Raw genomic sequence first — 14,576 nt, forward strand, 5'->3', positions numbered from 1 at the left:
AATCTAAACAAAAACTTCAGGTTTCTGTAAAATGTACTTTCAAAACTAAGCTAACTGCTAAGTGAAATTAGCCAATCACAGAAGAACAAATAATTCATGATTCCACTTACATGTGGTATCCAAAATAGTAAATTCAGAAGATTTAAAAGTGGAATGAGGCCCTGGCCAGTTGGCTCAGCGGTAGAGCATCGGCCTGGCGTGCGGGGGACCCGGGTTCGATTCCCAGCCAGGGCACATAGGAGAAGCGCCCATTTGCTTCTCCACCCCCCCTTCCTCTCTGTCTCTCTCTTCCCCTCCCGCAACCAAGGTTCCATTGGAGCAAAGATGGCCCGGGCGCTAGGGATGGCTCCTTGGCCTCTGCCCCAGGCGCTAGAGTGGCTCTGGTCACGGCAGAGCGACGCCCTGGAGGGGCAGAGCATCGCCCCCTGGTGGGCAGAGCATCGCCCCTGGTGGGCGTGCCGGGTGGATCCCGGTCGGGCGCATGCGGGAGTCTGTCTGACTGTCCCTCCCCGTTTCCAGCTTCAGAAAAATACAAAAAAATAAATAAATAAAAGGTGGAATGAATGGTGGTCGGCAGGGGCGGGGTGAGAGGGAAATGGGGACTTGCTAACCAAAGGGCATCAGGTTTCAGTTAAACAAGACAAATCCCAGAGACTACTGTACAACACTGAACAGTACATATAATGTCAGCATTATCACATCAGTGACTTCAAATTTTATAAAATAAATAAATAAATAAAAATTAAAGAAAGTAGGTCTTGCCCTAGCTGGATAGATGAGTTGGTTAGAGCAGGGGTCTGCAAACCGTGGCTCCTGAGCCACATGCGGCTCTTTGGCCCCTTGAGTGTGGCTCTTCCACAAAATACCACGTGCGGGCGCTACCTCGATAAGGAATGTACCTACCTATATAGTTTAAGTTTAAAAAATTTGACTCTCAAAAGAAATTTCAATCATTGTATTGTTGATATTTGGCTCTGTTGGCTAATGAGTTTGCTGATCACTGGGTTAGAGCATCATCCTGAAGTGCAGAGGTTGCTGGTTAGGTTGCTGGTTCAATCCCAGCATATAGGATCAGGCATCTAGGAACAGATCAATGTTCCTCTCTCTCTCTTTCTAACTCCCTCCCTTTATCTTTCTTTAAAGTCAATAAATTTAAATGTATATATAAAACAAGAAGGTAGATCTCATGTTAAGTGTTCTTACCATAATAATATAAAAATAATAAAGAAAAATAAATAAAATAAATAAGCACAGTATCTAGGCCATTCTGAGAACTCACTATAGCTCTGTAATAACTAAGATGTATATCCCTTTCTAAAAATAAATAAATGTAACCATCTAACATCAAGTCTCTCAAATCCCCTTAATTCCATTCTCAGAAAAATATCATAGGCACCAGCTTCTGTTCCCTATGTTCAAACCACAGGCATCCATGTAAACAGAGGTACTGGCTTAGATGACGTGTGACGTGTCCAGTGCCTACAATCCCACCATCCTGGTATGTATTTCCCTCCATGCTTTATGTTCCAAAGTTTCAATAGCTCTAGAGCAGGAGTCCCCAAACTACGGCCCGCGGGCTGCATGTGGCCCCCTGAGGCCATTTATCCGGCCCCGCCGCACTTCCAGAAGGAGCACCTCTTTCATTGGTGGTCAGTGAGAGGAGCATAGTTCCCATTGAAATACTGGTCAGTTTGTTGATTTAAATTTACTTGTTCTTTATTTTAAATATTGTATTTGTTCCTGTTTTGTTTTTTGTTTTTTTTACTTTAAAATAAGATATGTGCAGTGTACATAGGGATTTGTTAATAGTTTTTTTTTATAGTCCGGCCCTCCAATGGTCTGAGGGACAGTGAACTGGCCCCCTGTGTAAAAAGTTTGGGGACCCCTGCTCTAGAGCATTGATGAATATGATCTAATCAACAAAGCCTGCCTCCAAAGCTTTCTTAGAGCTCCAGGCACTAACGTCTCTTTTCTAACTGGAGAGTGGCATTGGAGGAAGCCGACAGGGCGTTTGCCTTTCTTCAGGGCCTGACAGCCCAGAGACCTCACTGCAGTAAGCGGATACTGCCTTTCCTATAAAACGAAACTCTTTCTGTTAAAGTCCATGTGTGATATATAATGTTAAATATTGAGTAAATGTGTTGGTATGTCAAGTTTTAGTTTTCCAGTTCTGCTGGAATAGGAATTCATGTTTATAAATACAAGGGGTCCTCAGGTTACAACATAGTTCTGTTCCTACGACAGTGACATAACCCAAATTTTGGTGTAAGCCGAAACACATCATAGCCTAACACAAACGAATCATTTGCCCTTTTAACAGTCCAGAATGATGCAGGTAAGCGTCCTAAAGGACATCCACTCCCTCACTCAGAGGCCACATTACTGCGTATTCTTCCACAGCGTGCACCCAAACTAGTGCACCCAGGTAGTCCATCAGTACGACGTTAACAGCAGCTTAATTTTTAAAAGTTTTATGGGAGTGAGCACCGTAAACTGGAAACGTCATATGTCAAGACTGTTGTAACCCATGGACCCCCTGTACTGAGCTAATTTTAAAACCCTAATATGAGGTTTAAAGAGTATTGAGCACTGTCTTCCTACAGTTAATTATATCTAGATTCTGGGAAAAATAAATGATACGGGAGGGGGAACAAACTAAACTCTTTCTTAAAATGTAAGCATAAATTTTAACTAAAATTTAAGCTATTGAAAAGGAAATGAGATGATAAATATTTGTTGAATCGAAATAAAATGAATAGTGCTTTCTATTAGCAGGACTATATTCTAGGAGATGTGAGAGTACAGAGAAAAGTATAGGAATCAGCCTTCAAACACCTTCAGTCCCATCAGGAGAGTAAACAGAAATGAAAGAAATATACAAAGAACTGGGCTTTGCTGCAGAATTGGAAGGGAAACACTTCAGAAAGCCAAAGGGAGTCAGTTCAATGTTAGAAATAAGGAGGTATTTCCGGCTGGGGACCTGCATCAAAAAAGCATAAAGCATGCGTAGATCCAGAGCTTGGAGGAAAGAGTGTGATGGAGGGTTGGTTGGTCTATAACAGTCATGCCCCAGTGCACAAGGCTTGTCACGTGGAAGAGAACTTACTGTGGACTCAAAAGCAATGGGCAGGATTTCCACAAGAGCGATAGGATCCAGCTAAGGGCTAGCTGGCAATAGAACAAACACTAGTGAATGAAGATCTTAGAAGTAGTCAAGTGAGAGATGAGTGACTTCTGAGGATTGCAAAGGAGATGGAGCTAGCACAGCAGCAAAGACAATACGAGCTCCGCGTATCACCGTCTCCAGCAGGGGCAGTCAACCTTTTTATACCTACCGCCCACTTTTGTATCTCTGTTAGTAGTAAAATTTTCTAACCGCCCACTGGTTCCACAGTCATGGTGATTTATAAAGTAGGGAAGTAACTTTACTTTGTAAAATTCATAAAGCAGAGTTACAGCAAGTTAAAGCATACAATAATAATTACTTACCAAGTACTTTATGTTGGATTTTCGCTAAGTTTGGCAGAATAAATCTTTATAAAACAACTTACTATAGTTAAATCTATCTTTTTATTTATACTTTGGTTGCTCTGCTACCACCACCATGAAAGCTGGAACGCCCACTAGTGCGTGGTAGGGATTTGGTTGACTACCACTGGTCTATACAACCCTTCTCATGTATGCTTGAGCCAGCAATGCCTGGGTGTCAGTGCCATCCCAACTCCTCACACTGCCCACTCCAAGAGCTGTGGCCTCTCATGCCTTCGAATCCTTCAAGCAGAATGACAGGTCCGAAAAGGTCTATACAGAATGCAAACTTCCACCATTCCATATCAAGTGTGGAGCTTCCTTGGAAGGTAAGAAAACCAGCCCCTATCCAGCAAAGATGTTCTATCTCCCCCAGTTTCTCTGGTTCTAAACCAAGTCAAACTTAATTCTTAGATGTAGCCCATGCCCTGCGCCCCTCTGCTGCTGCTTTCTTTATTAAACCTGAGACGTTGGTTTATATTGATTGCGGTCACATATTGGAGTACCCTAGAGTTAGCCGCACCCTGTTCTCTGTTGTATTTTAATGAGGATTCCGGCTTCATCTCCAGTTTCTGCATCCAAAAAGCAAGAGAAATCGCAGCTTTGATTTATCTCTAGCATTATTTTCTTGCTGACTGAAGCCACTTTTGAAAACGGGGTCATGATTCTGATTATAAAAACATAAAAAGTGTGCAGAATGCTGGGGAAATTTATGATGAACCTTAAGAGTGTTAAAGATAACCACCACTACTGTCTGATGCATTTCTTTTCAGTTTTTGTCTAAGTAAAAATGCACAAGAATAAATGCCTGTGCATGGGGTAGGGAGGTCCCATTTGAAATTAGACTGAGCACACTAGTTTACACAGCTGATTTTCACCTAAGCATATGTCCCTAAAAGGTACTTTTTAAGATTTTTAACTGATAGAATGGCAGCTATAAAACAGACCCTGTCATAGACCTTTCTGTGGAAGAAAAGCATATTAAAGTACTAAAGTGTATTTTTTTTTAAAGTGTTCCCAGATGACTTTGGGGGGTATAACTGGTCTAAGGAAGAGGATTTTCTGGAATAGACTTAAGAAAGGCAAAGTAGGCCCTGAGCTTGTGGCCTTGCTGGGGAAATATCTGGCTGTGTGTTTGTTTAAGGTCAACAAAGGGAAGCTGCAAAAATTGTGGAAATCCTGGAAAGATAATTGGGGACCACTTTAGGTATCCTGTGCCCACTGGCACAACATCTGTTTGTCTATCTATTTAACAAACATCTGCTGAGAATTCTCTCTCAAGGCCTGTGCTATGCCTCCTGGATTCAGCAGTGAACAGAAGAGATACAGTTACTACTTCAATGAGTCTGTTTTCTGGAAAGTTCTGTTGTACACATAGTTGTGATTCATGATCCGTCAGTGCAGTTCACCTTTTGTCCTGAACCCTAGGACTTTTGCTGCTCCTCCCAGGCATGCAATCAATAGTTTATGTTCAATAAATCATATTTGCTGACCAACTAGTAGCAAACCTTGCTGAAGATGTCTTCTGGAAACAAAAAATTGTTCAAATATAATTTTCTAATAAAAATGGTTTTCCTCTCATCCTTCCCTCTGATCAATACATAATTAACGAAGTTCATTATTTTTGCTTGACTCATTTTTACAAATATATTTGCAATTGCTCACTTTTTCCTCAGGGTATTTTATGCAGTTGCTGATCATCTCGACCAAGTCTTGTCTCTCTCAATAAGTCTTCTGACTCCGAGGCTCTTGAGCTTTAGGAACACAGATCGCCTAAGTATTTACAGAGAAATACTTTAGGAGGTGGAACATGAACAACTCACTGCACATCAGCTGCCAACAGAACATTGTTTTAAGAAAAAAAACAACAACCTAAGAAGACAATGAATGGAATCAGGCCATCAATCACACATCCCATACGTTAACCATACATGCTCTCGGCACAAGTTCACCTTCAGAATTCCTAATGGTCTCAACCACACACTTGGTGAATACTCCTAGTGAACAGCCCAGTGTGACATCTCTCAGCCACTCTCATGCAAGCAGTAGATAAATATCACAAGGCCTCCTAGTGAAGCCTGGAGAGAACAATGCTTTGCCCAAAAAATGGCCAGTAGGGTCATCCAGAGAAGGGTGGGCATGTACAAGACAGATCAGGATAGAAATCCATGAAAAAGGTAACTTCTGAAAACCTTCGGTGCTTCAGATGGCGGTGCGAGTTTCTGTGAGGTGTTGGAGATTTTAAGGCATTGGAAGCAAGTAAGAGAAGAAGAGAAAGCGTTTGATTTTTCTTTTTTTATTATTAATTTCAATGCAGTGACATTGATAAATCAGGGTACATATGTTCAGAGAAAACATCTCCATATTATTCTGACATTTGATTATGCTGCATACCCCTCACCCAAAGTCAAATTGTCGTCTGTCACCTTCTATCTGGTTTTCTTTGTGCCCCTCCCCTCCTCCCATCCCCTCTTTCTCCCTCCTTGCCCCCTTTTCACCCCCCCACCTCTACCCCCTATTACCATCACATTCTTGTCCATGTCTCTGAGTCTCATTTTTATGTTCCATTTATGTATGGATTCATATAGTTCTTAGTTTTTTTTCTGATTTACTTATTTCACTCTGTATAATGTTATCAAGGTCCATCCATGTTGTTGTAAATGATCCGATGTCATCATTTCTTATGGCTGAGTAGTATTCCATAGTATATATGTACCAAAGCATTTTAATCCACTTGTCCTCTGACGGACACTTGGGCTGTTTTCAGATCTTCGCTATTGTGAACAATGCTGCCATAAACATGGGGGTGCATTTCTCCTTTTGGAACAGTTCTATGGTGTTCTTAGGGTATATTTCTAAAAATGGGATAGCTGGGTCAAAAGGCAGTTCGATTTTTAATTTTTTGAGGAATCTCCATACTGTTTTCCACAGAGGCTGCACCAGTCTGCATTCCCATCAGCAGTGCAGGAGGGTTCCCTTTTCTCCACATCCTCGCCAGCACTTATTCTGTGTTGGTTTTGTTGATGAGCGCCATTCTGCCTGGTGTGAGGTGATTTTAATTTGCATTTCTCTAATGATTAGTGATGTTGAGCATTTTTTCATATGCCTATTGGCCATCTGTATGTCCTCTTTGGAGAAGTGTCTATTCATTTCTTTTTCCCATTTTTGGATTGGATTGTTTGTCTTCCTGGTGTTGAGATTTACAAGTTCTTTATAAATTTTGGTTATTAACCCCTTATCAGATGTATTGTCAAATATGTTCTCCCATTGTGTAGTTTGTCTTTTTATTCTGTCCTTATTGTCTTTGGCTGTGCAAAAGCTTTTTAGTTTGATATAGTCCCATTTGTTTATCCTGTCTTTTATTTCACTTCCCCGTGGAGATAAATCAGCAAATATATTGCTGCGAGACATGTCAGAGAGCTTACTGCCTATGTTTTCTTCTAAGATGCTTATGGTTTCACAGCTTACATTTAAGTCTTCTATCCATTTTGAGTTTATTTTTGTGAATGATGTAAGTTGGTGGTCTAGTTTCATTTTTTTGCAGGTAGCTGTCCAGTTTTCCCAACACCATTTATTAAAGAAGCTGTCTTTACTCCATTGTATGCCCTTACCTCCTTTGTCAAATATCAGTTGTCCATAGAGCTGTGGGTTTATTTCTGGGTTCTCTGTTCTGTTCCATTGATCTATGTGTCTATTCTTATGCCAGTACCAGGCTGTTCTGAGTACAAAGGCCTTGTAGTATAACATTGACATCAGGAAGTGTGATACCTCCCCTTTATTCTTCTTTTTTAAGATTGCTGAGGCTATTCATGTTCTCATTTGGTTCCATATAAATTTTTGGAATGTGTTATATATCTTTAAAGTATGTCATTGGTATTTTAATTGGTATTGCATTGAATTTATAAATTGCTTTGGGTAATATAGACATATTAATAATGTTTATTCTTCCTAACCATGAGCATGGTATATGCTTCCACTTGTTTGTATCTTCCTTGATTTTTTTATCAATGTTTTATAATTTTCCGAGTACAAGTCTTTAGTCTCCTTTGTTAGATTTACTCCTAGGTACTTTATTTTTTTGGTTGTAATAGTGAAGGGGATTGTTTCCTTAATTTCTCTTTCTGACTGTTCACTATTGGTGTATAGAAATGCCTCTGATTTCTGAGTATTAATTTTATATACAGCCACTTTGCTGAATTCATTTATCAGGTCTAGTAGTTTTTTGACTAAGACTTTAGGGTTTTCTATATATAATATCATCATATCATCTGCAAATAATGATAGTTTTACTTCTTATTTTCCAATTTGGATGCCTTTTATTTCTTCTTCTTGTCTGATTGCTGTGGCTAGGACTTCCAGGACTATGTTGAATAAGAGTGGTGAAAGGGGGAACCCCTTCCTTGTTCCTGAAATTCTGGTGGAATCTTGTCTATCTCTGTCTTCTGCCCGTGTGTATTGGGAAAAAGAGGAAGAGGCAGGTTAGAATTAGAAATATCAGTACAAACTTTACCGGTCTGATTGCTAGGTCCATCAGGTCTTGAGGTCCCACTGGAGACAGGAGTCTGGGCCAGGGTCCAGAGCTCTCTGTTTGGGGTCCAGTTCAGCCTAGAACTGGTACTGAAGTTTTAGTTCAGTGTCTCCTGTCTGTCCAGAACCATGCTGAGAAGGTCATAGTCCCCACTTTCATAAACAAAGTCTGGTAAGAAAGGCAGATTTGTAAACAAATAAAATTATGCCATGGAAGGCATCAAAACAAAGCAAAGCTACATAAGATACACAAGGGTACTTTGGAGAATGCAACTAACACAGTCTGGTGGGCAGCAGGGAGCACTTCCTGTGAAAAGCAATGTCAAAACAGGGTTTTAAGGATCAGAAGGGATTTTCCAGGAAGACAAGAGGTAGCTGAGCATTCTAGGAAGAGGTGAGAACATGCAGCAATCAAGCGGTGTGTGGTGGAGATGACAGTCTGTGATGGCTCTGGCATTGCTAAGGCAGAGAAAGCAAGGCTCTAGACAGGGACCAGAGACTGATGGATTTGGGAAGCATGGAAAACAGCTTTGGTTTCATCTTGTAAGCATATCTTGTAGGAATCAGAGAAATGCTGTGAACAACAGATGGTACTTTGAAATTTCAAATTTAGAAAAACTGCTCTTAGTATGAAATAGAGATTTGAAGGAATAAGCCTGGGAATTGTGAAATGAATAAGGTGGTTTTTGAAATAAGGGAGAAAAGCAGCGAAAGGGGTTGAGAACTGTAGAAGCTGATTGGTCAGAATGCAAAATCGAAATTCAGAATCACGTGGGCCATGAGAGAGGAAAGCCAGGGCAGACCAACAGGCTGGCAGAGAGCACGTCGGTGGACACTGACTGGAGGCCACGCCTGCGGTGAGGACCCTTGCGGCACTTCTCGGATGCATGAGGAAGGGATTGCCACTTACTTTGGGGTCATTTCTAAGAGCATAAAGCTCCACATAGCTCTGTCAGCCACCAGGCTCCACGGGAAAAGTCCAGGACAGCAACAGAGAAAGGATGACACTCCGCATGTATTTGTGAGAGAAAAATACAAGAGGAATGCCTCACATCATTGAAAAATACATAAAGACATACCCATTAACATATTATGAATGAATGAAAAGAATGAAAAATAATAGGTAAGGTATAAACACATGACTGTTTCAAGCCTGGGCACCAAACATGTCAGGTCTGGAATTGTAACTCTGCTCTGTGCGTCATTGTCACATTGGTTATGCAATCCCAGCCACCCCTCTCGCTCAGCATTGTGACCATCACATTTTATCTCCTCTTCTCTCAGGTCTCTGCTTCAGGGGTTTTACTCTCCTTAGCAGGTAAACCTTCTGGTACCTATGCCACAGGGGGATTTACTTATTTATGTTTTCTTTCCCTAGAGGCTTCACAGGAATAGAAACAGCTGATCAATGTATCCAAACATGCTTCCTCTTGCTTTAGCACCCTTCAGGTTCATGTGGCTGGCCATATTAAGGAAAAGAAAACAATGAAACCAAAAGAGAGACATTGGAAGTGTTAAAAAAAAATCAGGGAACTTAATGAATTTATTTATCAACCGTCCAAATGCTATAGAAATGTTTGCCTGAAACCTATATACTCTTATTGATCAATGTCACCCTGTTAAAGTTAATTTTCTAAATAAAAATTTTTAAAAATTACAAACTTCCCTGTGCTCTTTTTTATGTATAGATATATATATGTATATATCCTTTGGCAGGGTGATTTGTTATACTGATTCACTAAAACATTAATATTGAAATGGTAATTCGCTAAAAATCAATCAATTGTTTTTTCCTTACATCCCCACTCTTTTTTAGTGTTTCATTTCTTGTGTCCAGTCCCCTAGAACAGTGGTCCCCAACCCCCGGAACGGTACCGGTCCATGGGCCATTTGGTACCAGTCCGCAGAGAAAGAATAAATAACTTACATTATTTCTGTTTTATTTATATTTAAGTCTGAATGATGTTTTATTTTTAAAAAAATGACCAGATTCTCTCTGTTACATCCATCTAAGACTCACTCTTGATGCTTGTCTCAGTCATGTGATACATTTATTCATCCCACCCTAAAGGCCAGTCCATGAAAATATTTTCTGACATTAAACCGGTCTGTGGCCCAAAAAAGGTTGGGGACCACTGTCTTAGAATGTTCAGCTCTGTTTTTCAAATCTAAGTCCTTGGAGAGGGGAGGGTGTTGCCCGTGGAGCACTGTGAGAAGTCAATGAGGCCCTGGGGGTTCCAAAAGGAGTCTGGGGGCCCCGCAGGCCTGTGCTCTGACTCCCACCATACCTGCCTGGGTTCTCAGACCCAGTGGCTAGTTGATGGGGTCCCTATTGAGAGTCAGTGCTGGCCACCTAGGTTCCTAGACCTGCCAAAGACGCCAGTGCGTTCCCAAACATGCAGGGCCACAAAACTCGGAGAAGCAAACCTCAATGGGCAGGAAAATCAGGGTGTCTCATAATGATGTGGGTGGGGTGGGGGAGCCCAGTCCTCTCCCTCAAGTCGTGGCCCTTCCCAAGGCCCAGGACCTTATGGTGACCTTGTGAAAAGGAACCATGGCCAGAGTCACAGTTAGGTTTATTTAAAGAACATTTTAACTTGTGCTTTTCCAAATAAGCTTATCGACTGAGATCTGTACCCACTGTAGCTCTATTATTATGGGTTCCAAATAGCTTTTCTATAGTTTTATTTTATAGTGATAAATTATATATTTTTAAATGCACTCCTGGTTAAAAAATCCTAGAAGCTGAAGCAAAACTTCAAGTTTTAAAAAAATAATAAAGTGTGTGTGTGTGTGTGTGCATGCTCAAGCGCACGCCAGGAGAAAGCCAAAGTCTCTCTTTCATATGATTCCTATACCCTTTCTTTATTACCTCATTCATTTTTATTTTAATAACAGCTTAGATATGTGGTTATTTAAAATAACAAAGGCTTAAGAAATTTCAACACTGTCACTGATACAATATAGAAACAAACTGTGAGGTTTCGTCCCAATTAAGGTCAACACGAACTAAAATAATAACAAACAACCTTGTAGCTGCTACATGGGTAGTGCCTAGAAGAAGAATTCATTGCCCAGAATTATTCATTACAAAAAAAAATCTATTGTAACTACTCAAAGAAGAGGTCAATGTTGGGTCATTCCTGACCACATAGAAGATAGTAAGTATTTGTTAATTAGACAATATGAAAGCAGTTTTACATCAATAAATGTTAGACTTCTGCAAGCAAGTGCAAACGTTCACAATTATATCATTTCTAGGTATCAGATTAGTAGAGTCAAAATCCTTTAGTAGATAAAATAACAATCAAAATAATAACACTTGCCATGTAAGAATTTATTCTTATTAACATTCTTGCTTTATCAAGACAGTCCCTCTTACCAAGGAGCTAGATACTAAAGGGAGGGAAAAATTAATTCTTAAATTATTTTATCACAGTAGCAAATTTTAAAAAGGGGGGGGGAGGAAAAGCAATGAATTAAATAGCATCTTGCCAAGTCAATAGGAACTCTACCTTGATTTTTTTTTTTTTTTTGTATTTTTCTGAAGTTGGAAATGGGGAGGCAGGCAGACAGACTCCTGCATGCGCCCGACTGGGATCCACCAGGCATGCCCACCAGGGGGCGATGCTCTACCCATCTGGGGCGTTGTTCTGTTGCAACCAGAGCCATTCTAGTGCCTGAGGCAGAGGCCATGGAGCCATCCTCAGTGCCCCGGCCAACTTTGCTCCAATGGAGCCTCAGCTGCAGGAGGGGAAGAGAGAGACAGAGAGGAAGGAGAGGGAGAGAGGTGGAGAAGCAGATGGGTGCTTCTCCTGTGTACCCTGGCTGGGAATCGAACCCAGGACGCCTGCATGCCAGGCCGACACTCTACCACTGAGCCAACCGGCCAGGACCTACCCTGATTATTTTTTTGAAGATGATACTCAATTTCAGCTTCTCCTTTACTTGTTTGTTTACTCTATTTTATTTCTTCCCCAATTTTTAAATTGAGGGTGCCAGCCTGTATTCTAATTGCCATGCTGCTATGCAAAAGTACAGGCCATTTTGGGCTTGGCTTTTCCTCCTGCTCTTAACAGCAGTTAAATAAGTCAGTCACCTGTTGGTCCTCATTCTTCCCTTGCAAATTTTCCCCTTAGGAAAACACTGACATTTGGACATAGAAATGGTAGCGGAAAACTTCTCAGACTTTGAGAGATAAACAAGATTTCTCAGTGGAGTACCATATTCATTCATTCACTTAAAAATTAATTCATTTACATGGAGGAGCTATGGGTTTATGAAACCATTGGTAGACCTTTAAGAGCTGGAGGAAAGCTAGGATGGCATCCTGTATATGAAATTGACATTTGCCATTAAATTGGTTCAGTGATACTGACTTTTGTTTCAATAACACTCTCATATATGTGAGTACAGACTGAAAACAAATCCCGTAGGGATAAATGCTCTCACTATGAATATGTACTCTTTAAACAGTAAATGTGCACATGCAACTTTACCTACGCACACAGAACAATCTCTCAGGCTGAAAAGGAATGATGGTACAACTGAATCATGTACGAAGTAATGCTGATCCTGGACAGCCTATAAATCCTGCAATCAATCCCCAAAACAGGGAAGGAAGACAGCATCCACTGTGTTATTTATAATCAAGTTGCAACCATCAGCTTTATTTTTAAGGCATTCATACTTCCACTACTTTAGGGAACAGCCTAAAGACCAAAGAGAGACCATCGCATTATAAAGTGGTATTTGCTTGAAAATGTCAACTCCCAAAAGGACATTGTCATAGGAATTCTTGCTAAGACAACTGTATCAGTCAAGTTTCCCAAAATCTCCGGAAACCAACTAGCTTGGGCTGTGTTGATTTGGGGCATCATCTGTATGGAGGTTATTGTGGGCTTTGGATGCTGCAGGACTGAGCCAAGAGTTAGACATCAAAACTAATGACACCTGGGAATAGGTCCTGGAATTGTTAACAGGATAATATTTGAAACAAGAAAAAGAGAATGCAATTCTGAAAGTGAGTGTGGGAATGATCAAGCCAGTATCGATCAGTCTGACCCAGTGTGGAATCCGTCTGGGGAAAATTGGGGTGAGTTTGGTGAGGGGAGGCTGGGGACATTCCGAAAGCAGCTTCCATGCTTTCTCAGCTACTGAGAAAAAAAGAGAGAGGATAAGAAAGAATTTTAAGTTTTTCAATATGCATTTTGAAAGGAATCTCTCATTCTAGTGCCACACAAAGACTTCAGTATTTTTTCCATATAGGACGAATGATTCGTGTGTGTGTGTGTGTGTGTGTGTGTGTGTGTGTTTATAAAATTCTTTTTTAAAATATTTTTATTGAATTGATTGGGGTGACATTGGTCAAAAAATTATACAGGTTTGGGTGCATAATTCTACAACACATCATCTGTATAGTGCATGGTGTGCTCACTTCCCCATGTCAAGTCTCCCTCCATCACCATCTATGCCCCCATCCTCCACCTTGCACCACCTCCCTTTCCCTCCCGCAATCCCTATACTGTTGTCTATGTCTAAATTTTTTTTCTTGGCTTAATCCCTTCATCTTTCTATTGTAATGTCATACTGAAATAGGTCACAGAAAGAACTAACTGTGTTCAAATACCATTATTTTCAAATTAGGGTTTGTTTCCCAACGTATGTAAGCTACTTCAATCTCAAATGCTAAAATTCTATTCATCTATAACGATCTAACTTAAATGTCACCTCCTCCTTGAAGTCCCCCCAAACCAATCTTCTTAAGACACAATTCTCCTTTCTTTGTTATAGTCATTAGAGATAATCACAAATGTTCTAGTTCTCCTGTTTATAGGCACATGATACCATCACACTTACTTATCCCATTGAATCCAGGCTGGTCACACCATTTGCTTTGATCCAATAAAATGTAGGCAGATGACTATAAAAGCCAGTGCATGATTGTCATGTTTCCTATATATATGCTCACCATTTATCCTGCCACACAACAGTAACATTTCTAATGGTGGAATCTCTCTCAGACTGGGTCTAAGAGCGGACACATAGAGCAAGGTATTCAAGGGACCCATGATAAGCACATTAATGTGCATGAAAAATAAACATATGTCATTATAGGCTGCTAAGATATAAGGCCTGTTTGTTATCCTAGAATAACCTAGCATTCATTTCCTGACAGATGCATCATTTCTATGAAGCTCTCTAAAGGAACTGATCACTTTCTATTTCATAACTAAACCTACTGGCAAACATTTCTTATACTCAAAACTATAAGCTCTTTGAGGGCAGCAGTATTATTTTATATATGTCTTATTAATTCCCATTGTGGTGAGCACATCATACAGGTAAAAATTAGTGAATGGATAAATACATAGTATAGCTATTACTTACAGCTACCTATTATTACTCTGACAACAAAATTATGGTGAGTTAAAACTCTACATAGAATGCTTTCTTAAATTTCTTGATCTTTCTAACTAATGCTATATCACTATAAACCTCCATGATCTTCATTTAAAAAT

The sequence above is a fragment of the Saccopteryx leptura genome, chromosome 11 (assembly GCF_036850995.1).
Source record: "Saccopteryx leptura isolate mSacLep1 chromosome 11, mSacLep1_pri_phased_curated, whole genome shotgun sequence".
Classification (NCBI taxonomy): Eukaryota; Metazoa; Chordata; class Mammalia; order Chiroptera; family Emballonuridae; genus Saccopteryx; species Saccopteryx leptura.